The sequence below is a fragment of the Arachis hypogaea genome, chromosome 17, assembly GCF_003086295.3.
Source record: "Arachis hypogaea cultivar Tifrunner chromosome 17, arahy.Tifrunner.gnm2.J5K5, whole genome shotgun sequence".
NCBI classification, from domain to species: Eukaryota; Viridiplantae; Streptophyta; class Magnoliopsida; order Fabales; family Fabaceae; genus Arachis; species Arachis hypogaea.
Genome location: NC_092052.1, coordinates 54,017,769 through 54,033,402, shown reverse-complemented (window position 1 = coordinate 54,033,402; position 15,634 = coordinate 54,017,769). Strand labels below are relative to the sequence as shown.

The following is a 15,634-nucleotide window of genomic DNA, read 5'->3' as shown; positions in this document are numbered from 1 at the left end:
TTTAATAATATTAGAACCTAATTACTCGATAGTACTCTTAAAGAACATTTGGAGGAAGTTTGAAAAGTTAGAACCCTTAAAAATGAAGAAAAATTATTTTTCAGCAAAACAGGGTATATGCGTACGCATGCCAAATGTATGCGTACGCATATTTAAAATTTTGCCCATCTCGCATACGCATACAAGAGTTTGCATACGCATACCCCTCCAGGATTGCAAAAGTTTGTAAAGTTGCAGAAATCAGGTTTTAACACCAAACTTTAAACATTCATAACTTCCTCTACAAAAATCCATTTTCATCAAACTTTATATCAATTTAAAGATCCTTAAATTAACTTTAATTTAAGACAAATTTCAACCAGTTTCGAAGTCTGAGGTTCAAGTTACGATCCGTCAAAGTTCACAAAAAACTAGTTTTTACCAAAAAATTAACTAGGTTTTCAAACTTCCAAAATTCACAACTAAACCAAATCAAAGCCTACTCAATCATCATAAAATACCATCACACAGAACAACTTACCATTTCATATCATCTCCATCAATTTCAATACATATCCCATTCATTCTCTTCCAACTCTTTCCACCATAAATCCAAGTTAGGGCAGGAAACTGAAGCGCAAGTTTCAAGTTCTTACCTACAAAACATTTTTAGAAATGACGGGCTCGATGAGAGCTTCGTGTAGCCACAAACGGCTCGTTAATCGAAGCTCCATAGCTCAAGTTATGGCTCTGGGAAGATGGTGATGAATAGTACCACCCTCCCCTCTCTCTCAATCCGCATTTCTCTCTCTCCTTGGTGGTGAAAATGAGCTGAAATCTCATTTAATAAGCATATATATGTTAAGCCTTGGGCTCAGTTTGGGTCCGGTTCAATCCGTTAGTGTTTTAGGTCCGTTTGACCCACTTCCAAGCAAAGCAGTTAATAAAACCCCTTATGAAATTTAGAATGGGAAAAAGCCCAGTATAAAGCATTTGCATATTTGGGGATGTCTAGCTGAGGTGCGACCTTATAGGCCGCATAAAAGAAAATTGGACTCAAGGACAATTAGTTGCTACTTTGTTGGTTATGCTGAGCGTTCACGGGGGTACAAGTTTTACAATCCTACATCAAGGTCTATTTTTGAAACAGGAAATGCGAGATTTCTTGAGGATGTTGAGTTTGGGAGGAAGAAAATATTAGGAATGTTGCTTTTGATGAAGATTCTATAACTGACAATGATCAGGTCTTTGTGCCTATTATTATTCAAGATACAGTTATAGTACAATAGCACAATGAAAATCCTATTGTAGATCTGGTTACAGAACAAGAGAACAATGAAAATATTATTATTGCTCAAGATACTGCTACAGCACAGGAAAATAATGAGAATCCTCCTCAACCCCAATCCATATAGCAATCTCAACAACCTCAAGAAGTACAATTAAGGAGATCCAACAGAAAAGGGAGAAAATCTATCGATGATCTAAAACAAGCTTTTCGTCAATGGTTTCACAAGTTTAATCAAGGCATTACCTCATATGATTTTGAGGTAAATATTATAGATGACTGTGTATACTACAAATTTAGTGGGAGTAACTACATTTTTTTGGTCTTATATATTGATGACATTCTACTTGCCAATAACGATATAGGTTTGTTGCATAAAACTAAGAAATTTCTATCGAACAAATTTGAAATGAAAGATCTTGGTGATGCCTCTTTTGTATTAGGAATCGAGATACTAAGAGATCTCTCTCAAGGTATTCTTAGATTATCACAAAAGAACTATATCGAAAATATTTTAAGTAGATATGTCATAGAAAGTTGTAGACCAATAGACACACCCGTAGCTAAAAGAGACAAGTTTAGTCTCAAGCAATACCCCAAAAATGATATTGAGAGGACAGGAATGCATGATAACCTTTATGCATCAGTGACGAACAAGATTTTTGCTAGTAAAGAATATCATAAAAACAGTCGCGTTGTAGATATAGTTTCTAAACCAACAAAAATCCCTTTCATGCAAATGTTTTGGTTGTCACAAGTAACAAACCCCTTTGAAATTGATAACCGAGTATTCAAACCTCGGGTCGTCTTCTCAGGAAACTGCAGGGAAGTATGTTCTTATTATTGGTTATGGAGATTGTAAAATTGGGGTTTCAAGAATGAGAAACGAGTAATTTAATGGCAATTGAAAATAGATAAATACTGTAAAGCAAACTTTTGGCAAGGTATGAGAAATTGGAAGTCCAGGCTTAGTTATTCTTATCAACAACAATGAAAGTTGAATCTTAATTCCACTTAGTCAACCTTTACTAAAGTAAAGGAAAGTCAAGGGACTAATTAGTTTGATCTTCGAATCCTATTTATTTCCTAAGAAAAGGTTGGGATTATTGAAGCTCAGTTCAATTAGCAAAGATAACAGTTATCAATTATGTTGAGATAAGATAACTCCTGAGTTACTGCTTTCTTAACCAAGACCAAAAGAAGAAAAAGTAAATTTGCTGGAATAAAAATGCCTTCAGATGTAAAGCAACAATAACATAAATTAAAGAAAGAAATCATGAATTGAAATACCTCAAATAACATTAATAAGGGAAATTATAATCTAACATGAAGAGTTCATAAACTAAATTGGAAAAATAAATAAAAATAAAGAACCTGGGATTGAGAGTCACTCCTAAAACTAAGAGAAGTCCTAAATCCTAAGAGGGAGAGGAGAGAACTTCTCTCAAAACTAAATCTAAATCATGAAAACTAAACTAAAGTGGAGACTCCCTGAATGGATGCATTCCCTCACTTCATAACCTCTGGTCTATGCCTTCTGGACTTGGATTTGGGCCAAAAAGGGCTTCAGAAGTTGCTGGGAGCGTTTTCTGCAATTTCTGGTGCGTGGCCTCTGTCACGCGTCCGCGTGGGTCACTCGGTCACGTCGTTCGGAGCTTTTCCTTGCCACGCGGTCGCGTCAGTCATGCGACCGCGTCATATGCGTTCTGCTTAAGGCGCGCGGTCGCGTTAGTCATGCGGCCGCGTCGCTGTTGATTCGCGCTTGGCACGCGATCGCGTCGTCCATGCGATCGCGTGGATGCCAGTTTCTTCAGAACTCCGTTTTGCACTTTCCTTCCATTTTTGTATGTTTCCTTTCCATCCTTTAAGTCATTCCTGCCTTAGAAGATCTAAAACTACTCAACACACTAATCACGGCATCGAATGGAAATAAAGGTAATTAAAATAATTAATTTTAAAGCATAGAAAACTTGCTTTTCACATACATCACATAATAAGGAAGGAGAAGTAAAACCATGCAATTAATATGAATAAGTGGGTGAAGGATTGAATAAATCACTCAAACTAAGCACAAAATATATCATAAAATATGGGTTTATCAATCAGCACTAGGGAGCTTAATGTATGCTCAAGTCTGCACACGCCCTGTTATATCATTCTTAGTGGGAGTGTTGGGTAGATACTTGAGCAATCCTAGCATGGATCATTGGATAGTTGTTAAACGTGTAATAGTTATCTAAAGAGAATAAAGGATTATATGCTTACTTATCGGATATCAGAAAATTTGGAGATCATTGGGTCCTCTAATTCTGATTTCATGGCATATGGTTGCAAAACTTTGTCACTGAGCTTCATATAGTAAATAACATTGAAAGGCCATTAAAGATATTTTGTGACAATAAGTTAGCAGTACTATACTACAACAACAATAAGAGCTTGACAAAATCGAAGCATATAGACATTAAGTTCTTAGTTGTCAAGGAAAAAAATTCAAGAAAAACAAATTTTCATAGAACATATCGGAATACAGTATATGCTAGCAGACCCATTAACCAAGGGATTGATCCCTAAAGTCTTTCATGAGCACACTGCTCATATGAGTGTCAATATTTGTGATTCTTTGGTTTAGTGGGAGTTTATTTTATGCTATATGTTCTATGACAGATATTGAATTATTTTTCTACAGAATTAAGTTGATGGTTTATTTCATGTTATGTGAAATGTTCATTTTGCAATATTTATTTTGTGTTTGATCTCAATAAAGTTCTAAAGTTGGACCAGCTGAAAATAGACATGCATGAGATCACTTGGCATGTAATTTCCATATTACTCATCCAAATTAAATTTGATCTATGTCATTAAGTATATTAGGATGGTGATTGTCGTGGTTTAGTCACCACATTAATGTGATAAAAGCTGCGGTCATTCCATATCTAATATATGAGACGGACCAGATTGTTAAAGTAATAAGAGAAATAGCATTCAGATGCGCGCATAAAGTTTATAAGATGTGATTATGTCAAGAAAGAATATATGTATAGCCCAAGTGCGAGATTGTTAGCAAATTATTTTAATTTCCTAATTTGTTTGTGGGCAATACATATATTAATTATAATCACAACTTATGCTATTTCAAATTAAATGACTTATATAATGGTGATCTCATTTATTGTTATAAATGCTAAAATGAATATGTCATAATTACTTTTGATTTGGAATTAAATGAGAATAAAACACAAGAGTTTTATTCTTTTATCTTTATACACATAAACGTATGTGAGTCTAATTCTTGGAGAAGACTTTTATGGCGTGCAAAGAGTTGCAAGAGATTTTTCAATTTAGATCAGATGTCCATTGGTCAAGGAGTTGACAGCAAAGATTGGTCTCAGTGTGGATACGCATAGCGCCTTCGTACCATCAAAGGAGAAAATTATTTTTACTAGCGTACACACAGGGTTTCGGTCCCCAACATACCAAAGCCGCCTTAGCAACTCTTTCCCATCAGAGAAGTTGACAAAAGGCTTTGGTTGAAGAAGATCGAAATAACCACAAGATCCAAACTCTTCCGATCATGATTCATGTTTATGAATTCAAGTACGCTACCACATTCAAGTATTTTCTTTCTTAATGATTTAACATGGATGATCATTGGGTTAAGGAATTATGAGAAAATTGCAACAATTAGTGCCCGATTTTTTATTCTAAATTATTTTTGTCCTTTCAAAATAATAAATTCAATTTTTAAAATCTTATTTTCCAAAATACGCGGTACCGGACATACTAGAGCCAATACTGCCGGCTTAAGTGCCAGTACGCGATTTTACAAAAACTTTTCATAAAAGATACATTTTCCCACTCAGAAAAATTTATTGAATTCGAATTTCACCTTTATATTTTAAAGAAAACACTTCTATATTTTTGAACCTATTTCGAGTAATTGAATTATTATTTTATTAAAGCGTTTATTCTAATTCTTACATTCTCCCCTCCTAATAAAATTTTCGCCCTCGAAAATTCGAATCACGCTATATCCTCCTCGAAGTGTTCTACAGTGTCGATGTTTCCTCTTGTCTTCCACTGCATCACTCTGATTATTTGTCACTAAGAGTCCGACTTACTCCACTACCTCGAATAGAAAATTTTCCTTTAAACCAAATACTGCTTTTGTAACATTTTTCAAAACCTTCAAAACAAGTTCGATCTAAAGCTTTTCAATATCAAAGCTTTTTCAAAAGACTCAAAAATTATTTATTCTTAAATTAATCAAAATCATTTTCGATAAGTTAAATTATAAACCAATTTCACAACTCAACAAAATCATAGAACTCACTTTTCTTTTTAAACATATCATTCAAACCAAGAGTTTCGACCTAGTTTCAAATCCAAATAATTTAAACCAAAAGTTCCAAACCAATTCTCAAAATTATTCTAAGCTTCAAAAATTTTTCAACAAGATTCAAGGCCATACCGTTTAGAAATTGGAAATCCTAATTGAAAAACCACATAAGCATCAGTCGGCACTTCCTCTGCCACCAGTGCTGTGCCATACTTATCAATTGGTATGCCGCAAACTTCACGAACTAGTTTTCTGGAACATGTTGAGCTCGTAACGTATCGGCTAGGTTAGTAATCTTTACTACCTCTCCATTAACGTGATCGACATCGTCCGTGAGTTGCCATTCAGATTTTCTTTCCACACCAAACAATCGATATTAAGGTGATCAGTCTCAATATCTCAAGCTCAGTGCTTCAATTATCCCGAAAGTACTCACAAACAAGAATGCTATGCATATCAAACAGATATCTTAAATAGCACGAAAGAAAAATGATCCAAAGTGTACAACAAAACACAACCGGTCTATCCCTCAGGCTCACGAGGACGAACCGCTCTGATACCACTAAATGTAACACCCCGTTATCCTAAACCTTACCTCTAGCCATAAAGCAAAGGATAACAAAGTGCCACGATAGTTCTAAAGCTTATAATATATAATATATGTCCAAGAATTTCTATAACTAGAAGCCCGATGAAGGAATAAAGCTCAAAGTCGCGTAAAGAAGAATTACGAAACGCGAAGAGTTCACACACGATAACTAAACGCATAGGCACAGACAGAATAAGACATAATATATATAAAACCTTGTAGATATCTCCAAGATACACAAGGTAATAATTAAAGTAAACAAGATATATATAAGTATGATGTACAAAAGAGGACTAGTGATAGCCTGCGGAGTTTAGGCAGGCTAGTTGGTGCACGAAATTGTGATCCTTAACAACGGCGCCAAAAACTTGGTGCTCGAAACGTAATTCACACACTTTGTCACAACTTCGCACAACTAACCAGCAAGTGCACTGTGTCGTCCAAGTAATAAACCTTACGTGAGTAAGGGTCGATCCCACGGAGATTATCGGCTTGAAGCAAGCTATGGTCACCTTGTAAATCTCAGTCAGGCGGATTCAAATGGTTATGGAGTTTTAACAATTAAAAGATAAATAAAACGTAAAATGGGATAGAGATACTTATGTAATTCATTGGTGAGAATTTCAGATAAGCGTATAGAGATGCTTTCGTTCCTCCTGAACCTCTGCTTTCCTACTGTCTTCATCCAATCATTCCCACTCCTTTCTATGGCAAGCTTTGTGTAGGGCATCACCGTTGTCAATGGCTACTTCCCATCCTCTCAGTGAAAATGGTCCAAGATGCGTTGTCACCGCATGGCTATTCATCTGTCGGTTCTCGATCATACTGGAATAGGATTCAGTAATCCTTTTGCGTCTGTCACTACGCCCAGAACTCGCGAGTTTGAAGCTCGTCACAGCCATCCCTTCCCGGATCCTACTCGGAATACCACAGACAAGGTTTAGACTTTCCAGACCTCAAGAATGGCCACCAATAATTCTAGCCTATACCACGAAGACTCTGATCTCACGATCAGAAGGCTAAAAGATACACATTCAAGCTTGTTTGCATGTAGAACGGAAGTGTTTGTCAGGCACATGTTCATAAGTGAGAATGATGATGAGCGTCACATAATCATCACATTCATCATGTTCTTGTGTGTGAATGAATATCTTCGAGAAGAAATAGGCTTGAATTGAATAGAAAAACAATAGTACTTTGTATTACTTCATGAGGAACAGTAGAGCTCCACACCTTAATATATGGTGTGTAGAAACTCTACCGTTGAAAATACATAAGAACAAGGTCCAGGCATGGCCGAATGGCCAGCCTCCCTAAAGGTCTAAGATAGCATAAAACTAATCAAAGATCAGATTCAAAGACTCTGAATACAATAGTAAAAAGTTCTATTTATACTAAACTAGTTACTTGGGTTACAAAAATAAGTAAATGATACAAAAATCCACTTCCAGGCCCACTTGGTGTGTGCTTGGGCTGAACATTGAAGCTTTCACGTGTAGAGGTCTTTCTTGGAGTTAAACGCCAGTTTGTAACCTGTTTCTGGCGTTTAACTCTGCTTTGCAACCTGTTTCTGGCGTTTAACTCCAGAATAGGGCAGAGAGCTGGCGTTGAACACCAGTTTGTGTCATCTAAACTCGAGAGAAGTATGGACTATTATATATTGCTGGAAAGCCCTGGATCTCCATTTTCCAATGCAATTGAGAGCACACCATTTGAACTTTTGTAGCTCCAGAAAGTCCACTTTGAGTGAAGGGAGGTTAGAATCTAACAGCATCTGCAGTCCTTTTTCAACCTCTGAATCTGATTTTTGCTCAAGTCCCTCAATTTCAGCCAGAAATTACCTAAAATCACAGAAAAACATACAAACTCATAGTAAAGTCCAGAAATATGATTTTTATTTAAAAACTAATAAAAATATACTAAAAACTAACTAAATCATACTAAAAACTATGTAAAAATAATGCCAAAAAGCGTATAAATTATCCGCTCATCATAACAGCAAACTTAAATTGTTGCTTGTCCCCAAGAAACTAAAAATCAAATAGGATAAAAAGAAGAGAATATACTATAAATTTCAAAATATCAATGAAACTTATCTCCAATAAGATGAGCGGGACTAGTAGCTTTTTGCCTCTTGAATAGTTTTGGCATCTCACTTTATCCCTTGAAGTTCAGAATGATTGGCATCTATAGGAACTTAGATTTCAGATAGTGTTATTGATTCTCCTAGTTCAGTATGTTGATTCTTGAACACAGTTACTTTATGAGTCTTGGCCGTGGCCCTAAGCACTTTGTTTTCCAGTATTACCACCAGATACATAAATGCCACAGACACATAACTGGGTGAACCTTTTCAGATTGTGACTCAGCTTTGCTAAAGTCCCCAATTAGAGGTGTCCAGTGTACTTAAGCACACTCTTTTTTTGCTTTGGACCTTGACTTTAACCGCTCAGTCTCAAGTTTTCACTTGACACCTTCACGCCACAAGCACATGGTTAGGGACAGCTTGGTTTAGCCGCTTAGGCCAGGGTTTTATTCCTTTAGGCCCTCCTATCCACTGATGCTCAAAGCCTTGGATCCTTTTTATTACCCTTGCCTTTTGGTTTTATGGGCTATTGCCTTTTTGCTCTTGCCTTTTGGTTTAAAGAGCTTTTGGCTTTTTCTGCTTACTTTTTCTTTTTCTTTCTATCTTTTTTTTTTCGCCATTTTTCTTTTCTCTTTTTCTCTCTTTTTTTGACAAGCTTTTCTCTATTCATTGCTTTTTCTTGCTTCAAGAATCAATTTTATGATTTTTTAGATTATCAAATAACATTTCTCCTTTTCATCATTCTTTCAAGAGCCAACATATTTAACATTCATAAACCACAATATCAAAAGACATATGCACTGTTCAAGCATTCATTCAGAAAACAAAAAGTATTGTCACCACATCAAAATAATTAAACTAGTTTCAAGGATGAATTCGAAACCCTGTACTTCTTGTTCTTTTGTTTTTAGAACATTTTTCAATTAAGAGAGGTGATGGATTCATAGGACATTCATAGCTTTAAGACATAGACACTTAAACACCAATGATCATGTAATAAGACACAAACATAAACATAAAGCATAGTAAACGAAAAACAGAAAATAAGAACAAGGAGATTAAGGAATGGGTCCACCTTAGTGAGGGTGACGTCTTCCTCTTCTTGAAGAACCAATGGTGCTCTTGAGCTCCTCTATATCTCTTCCTTGTCTTTGTTGCTCCTCCCTCATAGCTCTTTGATCTTCTCTAATCTCATGGAGGATGATGGAGTGCTCTTGGTGCTCCATCCTTAGTTGTCCCATGTTGGAGCTTAATTCTCCTAGGGAAGTGTTGATTTTCTCCCAATAGTTTTGTGGAGGAAAGTGCATCCCTTGAGGCATCTCAGGGATTTCATGGTGAGGAATTTCCTCATGCTCTTGTTGAGGTCCATGATCTCTTGTTTGCTCCATCCTTTTCTTAGTGATGGGCTTGTCCTCTTCAATGAGGATGTCTCCCTCTATGTCAATTCCAGCCGAATTACAGAGGTGACAAATGAGGTGAGGAAAGGCTAACCTTGCCAAGGTGGAGGACTTGTCAGCCACATTGTAGAGTTCTTGAGGTATAATCTCATGAACTTCCACTTCCTCCCTAATCATGATATTATGAATCATGATGGCTCGGTCTATAGTAACTTCAGACTGGTTGCTAGTAGGAATGATTGAGCGTTGAATAAACTCCAACCATCCTCTAGCTACAGGCTTAAGGTCCAGTCTTCTCAATTGAACCGGCTTGCCTCTTGAGTCAACTTTCCATTGAGCTCCTTCCACACATATGTCCATGAGAACTTGGTCCAACCTTTGATCAAAGTTGACCCTTCTAGTGTAGGGGCATGCGTTTTCTTGCATCATTGGCAAGTTAAACGCCAACCTTACATTTTCCGGACTAAAATCTAAGTGTTTCCCCCAAACCATGGTAAGCCAATGCTTTGGATTCGGGTTCACACTTTGATCATGGTTCCTAGTGATCCATGCGTTTGCATAGAACTCTTGAACCATTAAGATCCCGACTTGTTGAATGGGATTGGTGAGAACTTCCCAACCTCTTCTTCAAATCTCATGTCGGATCTCCAGATACTCATTCTTTTTGAGCTTGAAAGGAACCTCAGGGATCACTTTCTTCTTGGCCACAACTTCATAGAAGTGTTCTTGATGGACCTTTGAGATGAATCTCTTCATCTCCCATGACTCAGAGGTGGAAGCAATTGCCTTCCCTTTCCTCTTTCTTGAGGTTTCTCTTGCCTTAGGTGCCATTAATGGTTATGGAAAAACAAAAAGCTATGCTTTTACCACACCAAACTTAAAATGTTTGCTCGTCCCCGAGCAAAAGAAGAAAGAAAGAAGGAGAAGAGGAAGAAAATGGAGGAGATGGAGGGAGAAGGTGTATTCGGCCAAGGGGGAGAAGAAAGGGTTGTGTTGTGTGAAAATAAAGAGGGGATGAAGGGTTTATATAGGAGTGGGGGAAGGTTTAGGGTTCGGCCATTAGGGTTGGGTTTGGGAGGGAAAAGAGTTTGAATTGTGGAGGTAGTTGGGGTTTTTGGGGAAGAGGGGATGGATGTGAGTGGGGAAGAGGTGATGGGGAAGAGTGATTGAGGTGATTGGTGAGGGGTATTTGTGGAAGAGAGTTATGAAAAGGTGTGAAGAGGAGAGAAGAAAATGTGGGGATCCTGTGGGGTCCACAGATCCAGTGGGGTCAAGGACTTAACATCCCTGCTCCAATTAGGCGTGTAAAACGCCCTTAGCATGCATGTCTGGCGTTAAACGCCAGCTTGCTGCTTGTTTTTGGCATTAAACGCCCAAATGTATCCTGTTTTTGGCGTTTAACGCCACTTCCATGCTCTGTTCTGGCGTTAAACGACAGTCTGGTTCTTGTTTCTGGCGTTTAACGCTAGCTTGATGCTTCTTTCTGGCGTTAAACGCCAGTTTGACGCTTCTTACTAGTGTTTAAACGCCAGTAAGTTCTTCCTCCAGGGTGAGCTGCTTTTAAAGCTGTTTTTCATTCTGTTTTTGATTTTTCAGTAGTTTTTATGACTCCACATGATCATCAACCTAAAAAAATAAAATAACAATAAAATAAAATAGATATAATTAAATAACATTGGGTTGCCTCCCAACAAGCGCTTCTTTAATGTCAATAGCTTGACAGTAAGCTCTTATGGAGCCTCACAGATATTCAGAGCATTGTTGGAACCTCCCAACACCAAACTTAGAGTTTGAATGTGGGGGTTCAACACCAAACTTAGTTTGGCTGTGGCCTCCCAACACCAAACTTAGAGTTTGACTGTGGGGGCTTTGGTTGACTCTGCAGTGAGAGAAGCTTTTCATGCTTCCTCTCCATGGTTACAGAAGGAGATTCTTGAGTTTTAAACACAAGGTTGTCCTCATTCAGTTGGAGGACCAACTCTCCTCTGTCCACATCAATCACAGCTCTTGCTGTGGCTAGGAAGGGTCTTCCAAGGATGATGGATTCATCCTCATCCTTCCCAGTGTCTAGGATTATGAAATCAGCAGTGATGTCAAGGCCTTCAACCATTTCTAACACGTCCTCAACATGTCCATAAGCATGTTTTCTTGAGTTGTCTGCCATCTCTAAAGAGATTCTGGCAGCTTGCACCTCAAAGATCCCAAGTTTCTCCATTACAGAGAGTAACATTCAGTTTATTCCTGACCCCAGGTCACACAGAGCCTTCTCAAAGGTCATGGTGCCTATTTTACAGGGAATTAGGAATTTACAGGATCCTGTTTCTTTTGAGGTAATTTCTGCCTATCCAATGCATTTAGTTCATTGGTGAGCAAGGGAGGTTCATCTTCCCAAGTCTCATTACCAAATAGCTTGGCATTCAGCTTTATGATTGCACCAAGGTATTTAGCAACTTGCTCTTTAGTAATGTCATCATCCTCTTCAGAGAAAGAATACTCATCAGAGCTCATGAAGGGTAGAAGGAGGTTCAATGGAATCTCTATGGTCTCTAGATGAGCCTCAGATTCCTTTGGTTCTTCAAAGGAAAACTCTTTATTGGTCACTGAGCGTCCCAGGAGGTCTTCCTCACTAGGATTCACGTCTTCCTCCTCCTCTTTGGGTTCGGCCACACCAAGTAAGGTAATGGCCTTGCACTCTCTTTTTGGATTCTCTTCTGTATTGCTTGGGAGAGTACTAGGAGGGGTTTCAGTGACTCTTTTACTCAGCTGGCCCACTTGTGCCTCCAATTTCTTAATGGAGGACCTTGTTTCATTCATGAAAGTTAAAGTGGCCTTAGTTAGATCAGAGACTATATTTGCTAAGCTAGATGGATTCTGCTCAGAATTCTCTGTCTGTTGCTGAGTGGATGATGGAAAAGGCTTACTGTTGCTAAACCTGTTTCTTCCACCATTATTAAAGCCTTGTTGAGGCTTTTGTTGATCCTTCCATGAGAAATTTGGATGATTTCTCCATGAGGGATTATAGGTATTCCCATAGGGTTCCCCCATGTAATTCACCTCTACTATTGCAGGGTTCTCAGGATCATAAGCTTCTTCTTCAGAAGATGCCTCTTGAGTACTGTTGGATGCAGCTTACAATCCATTCAGACTCTGAGAAATCATATTGACGTGTTGAGTCAATATTTTGTTCTGAGCCAATATGGCATTCAGAGTATCAATTTCAAGAACTCTCTTCCTCTGAGGCGTCCTATTACTCACAGGATTCCTTTCAGAAGTGTACATGAATTGGTTATTTGTAACCATGTCAATGAGTTCTTGAGCTTCTGCAGGCATTTTCTTTAGGTGAATGGATCCACCTACAGAATGGTTCAATGGCATCTTAGATAATTCAGACAGACCATCATAGAATATATCCAGGATGATCCATTCTGAAAGCATGTCAGAAGGACACTTTTTGGTCAGTTGCTTATATCTCTCCCAAGCTTCATAGAGGGATTTACCTTCTTTCTGTTTGAAGGTTTGAACATCCACTCTAAGCTTGCTAAGCTTTTGAGGAGGAAAGAACTTGGCTAAGAAAGCTGTGACCAGCTTATCTCAAGAGTTCAGGCTATCCTTAGGTTGAGAGTCCAACCATATTCTAGCTCTGTCTCTTACAGCAAACGGGAAAAGCATAAGCCTGTAGACCTCGGAGTCAACCCCATTGGTCTTAACAGTATCACAGGTCTGCAAGAATTTAGTTAAGAATTGAAAAGGATCTTCTGATGGAAGTCCATGAAACTTGCAGTTCTATTGCATCAGTGAAACTAATTGAGGCTTTAGCTCAAAATTGTTTGCTCCAATGGCAGGGATTGAGATGCTTCTTCCATGTAAATTGGAATTTGGTGCAGTAAAGTCACCAAGCATCTTCCTTGCATTGTTATTATTTTCGGCCATGTCTTCGAAAATTTCAGTTAGGTTTTCTCCAGAGAGTTGTGCTTTAGCTTCTCTTAGCTTCCCCTTCAGAGTCCTTTCAGGTTCCGGATCAACTTCAACAAGAATGTTCTTATCCTTGTTCCTACTCATATGAAAAAGAAGAGAATAAAAAAAATATGGAATCCTCTATGTCACAGTATAGAGATTCCTTATGAAAGTATAAGAAGAGAAGAATAGAGGAAGGAAAAGATAAGAATCTAAACACAGAGGGGAAGAGTGGGTTCGAATTCTTGGGTGGAAGAGAAGTGTTAGTAGATGAATAAATAATTAGAAGGAGATGAGAGAGGGAAGAATTCAAAAATTAAATAAAATAAAAATATTTTTTTTTGTTTTTATTTAAAAATTAAAGTTAAAATTCGAAAATAAGAAAAGAAATAAAATTAAAATTAAAATTTAAAATAATTAGTTAATTAAAAGGGATTTTGAAAAAGAGGAAGATGATTTTCGAAAATTAGAGAGAGAAAATTAGTTAGGTAGTTTTAAAAAAGATAAGAATAAAAAAAGATAAGATTAATTGAAAAAAAGATTTGAAAATCAATTTTGAAAAGATAAGAAGTTAGATAAGAAATTAGAAAAGATTTTGAAATTGATTTTGAAAAAGATGTGATTGAAAAGATATGATTGAAAATCATTTTGAAAAAGATTTGAAAAGGAAAGTAAAAAGTTTTGATTTTTGAAATCAAAGTTGATTACTTGAATAACAAGAAACTTGAAGATATGATTTTAAAATTTAAAGGTTGAACCTTTCTTAATAGGCAAGTAACAAACTTAAAATATTTTGAATCAATCACATTAATTGTTAGTAAATATTTTGAAATTATGAACAAGATAAGAAAAATATTTTTGAAAATCAATTTGAAATTTTCGAAAATCATAAAAGAAAAATGAAAAAGATTTGATTTTTGAAAAAGATTTGAAAAAGATAGAATTTTTAAATTGAAAATTTGATTTGACTCATAAGAAACAATTAAATTTAAAAACTTTTTGAAAAAGTCAACTCAAATTTTTGAAAGTTTATGAGAGAAAAAGGGAAAGATATTTTTTTTTATTTTTGAATTTTAATGAAGAAAGAGAAAAACATAAAATTGATGCAAAACATAAAAAATTTGGATTAAAATAAAAGATGCATGCAAGAATATTATGAGTGTCAAGATGAACACCAAGAACACTTTGAATGTCAAGATGAACACCAAGAACTTATTTTTGAAAATTTTTAAGAAAAGAAAAACATGCAAGACACCAAACTTAGAAATTTTCAATGTTGAGACATTAATAATTAAAAAATGCATGTGAGATACAAGAAAAGATAAAAAACAAGAAATTTTAAAGATCAAACAAGAAGACTTACCGAGAACAACTTGAAGATCATGAAGAATGCAATGCATGAATTTTCGAAAAATGAAAGAAAGAGATAAACATGCAATTGACACCAAACTTAAAAACTGACATAAGACTTAAACAAGAAACATCAAATTATTTTTGATTTTATGATTTTATTAAAATTTTGGGTATTTTTCGAAAATTATTTGGAAAAAGAAAAATAAGGATTTCAAAATTTCTAATGAGAATTCCAAGAATCATGCAATGTTAGTCTAAAGCTCCAGTCCAGGAATTAGACATGGCTTACTAGCCAGCCAAGCTTTCAGTGAAAGCTCCGGTCCAAAACACTAGACATGGCCAATGGCCAGCCAAGCTTCAGCAGATATAAATCAGACATATAACAGCTGATTAGATGAGAATCCATGGACTCTTGTGATGATAAGTTGAAATCTCGGTCCAAAGGATTAGACATGGCTTCACAGCCAGCCAGAATTCAACAGATCATCGTGAAACTCTAGAATTCATTTTTAAAAATTCTGAAGCCATAGAATAATTTATTTTTGAAATTTTTTTTTTGAAATTTTTCGAAAATAAAAAGTAAAAAGCTTAAACATAAAATAAAATTACCTAATCTGAGCAACAAGATGAACCATCAGTTGTCCAAACTCGA

The 15,634-nt window shown here is 36.5% G+C and overlaps 1 non-coding gene across 1 annotated transcript; it reads left to right on the top strand.

Moving 5' to 3' along the window:
- Positions 1-13,104: 13,104 nt before the first annotated feature.
- LOC112768343 (small nucleolar RNA R71) lies at positions 13,105-13,212 on the top strand. The gene has a single exon (XR_003185778.1). It is a non-coding gene; the product is annotated as a small nucleolar RNA R71 (small nucleolar RNA).
- Positions 13,213-15,634: the final 2,422 nt, after the last annotated feature.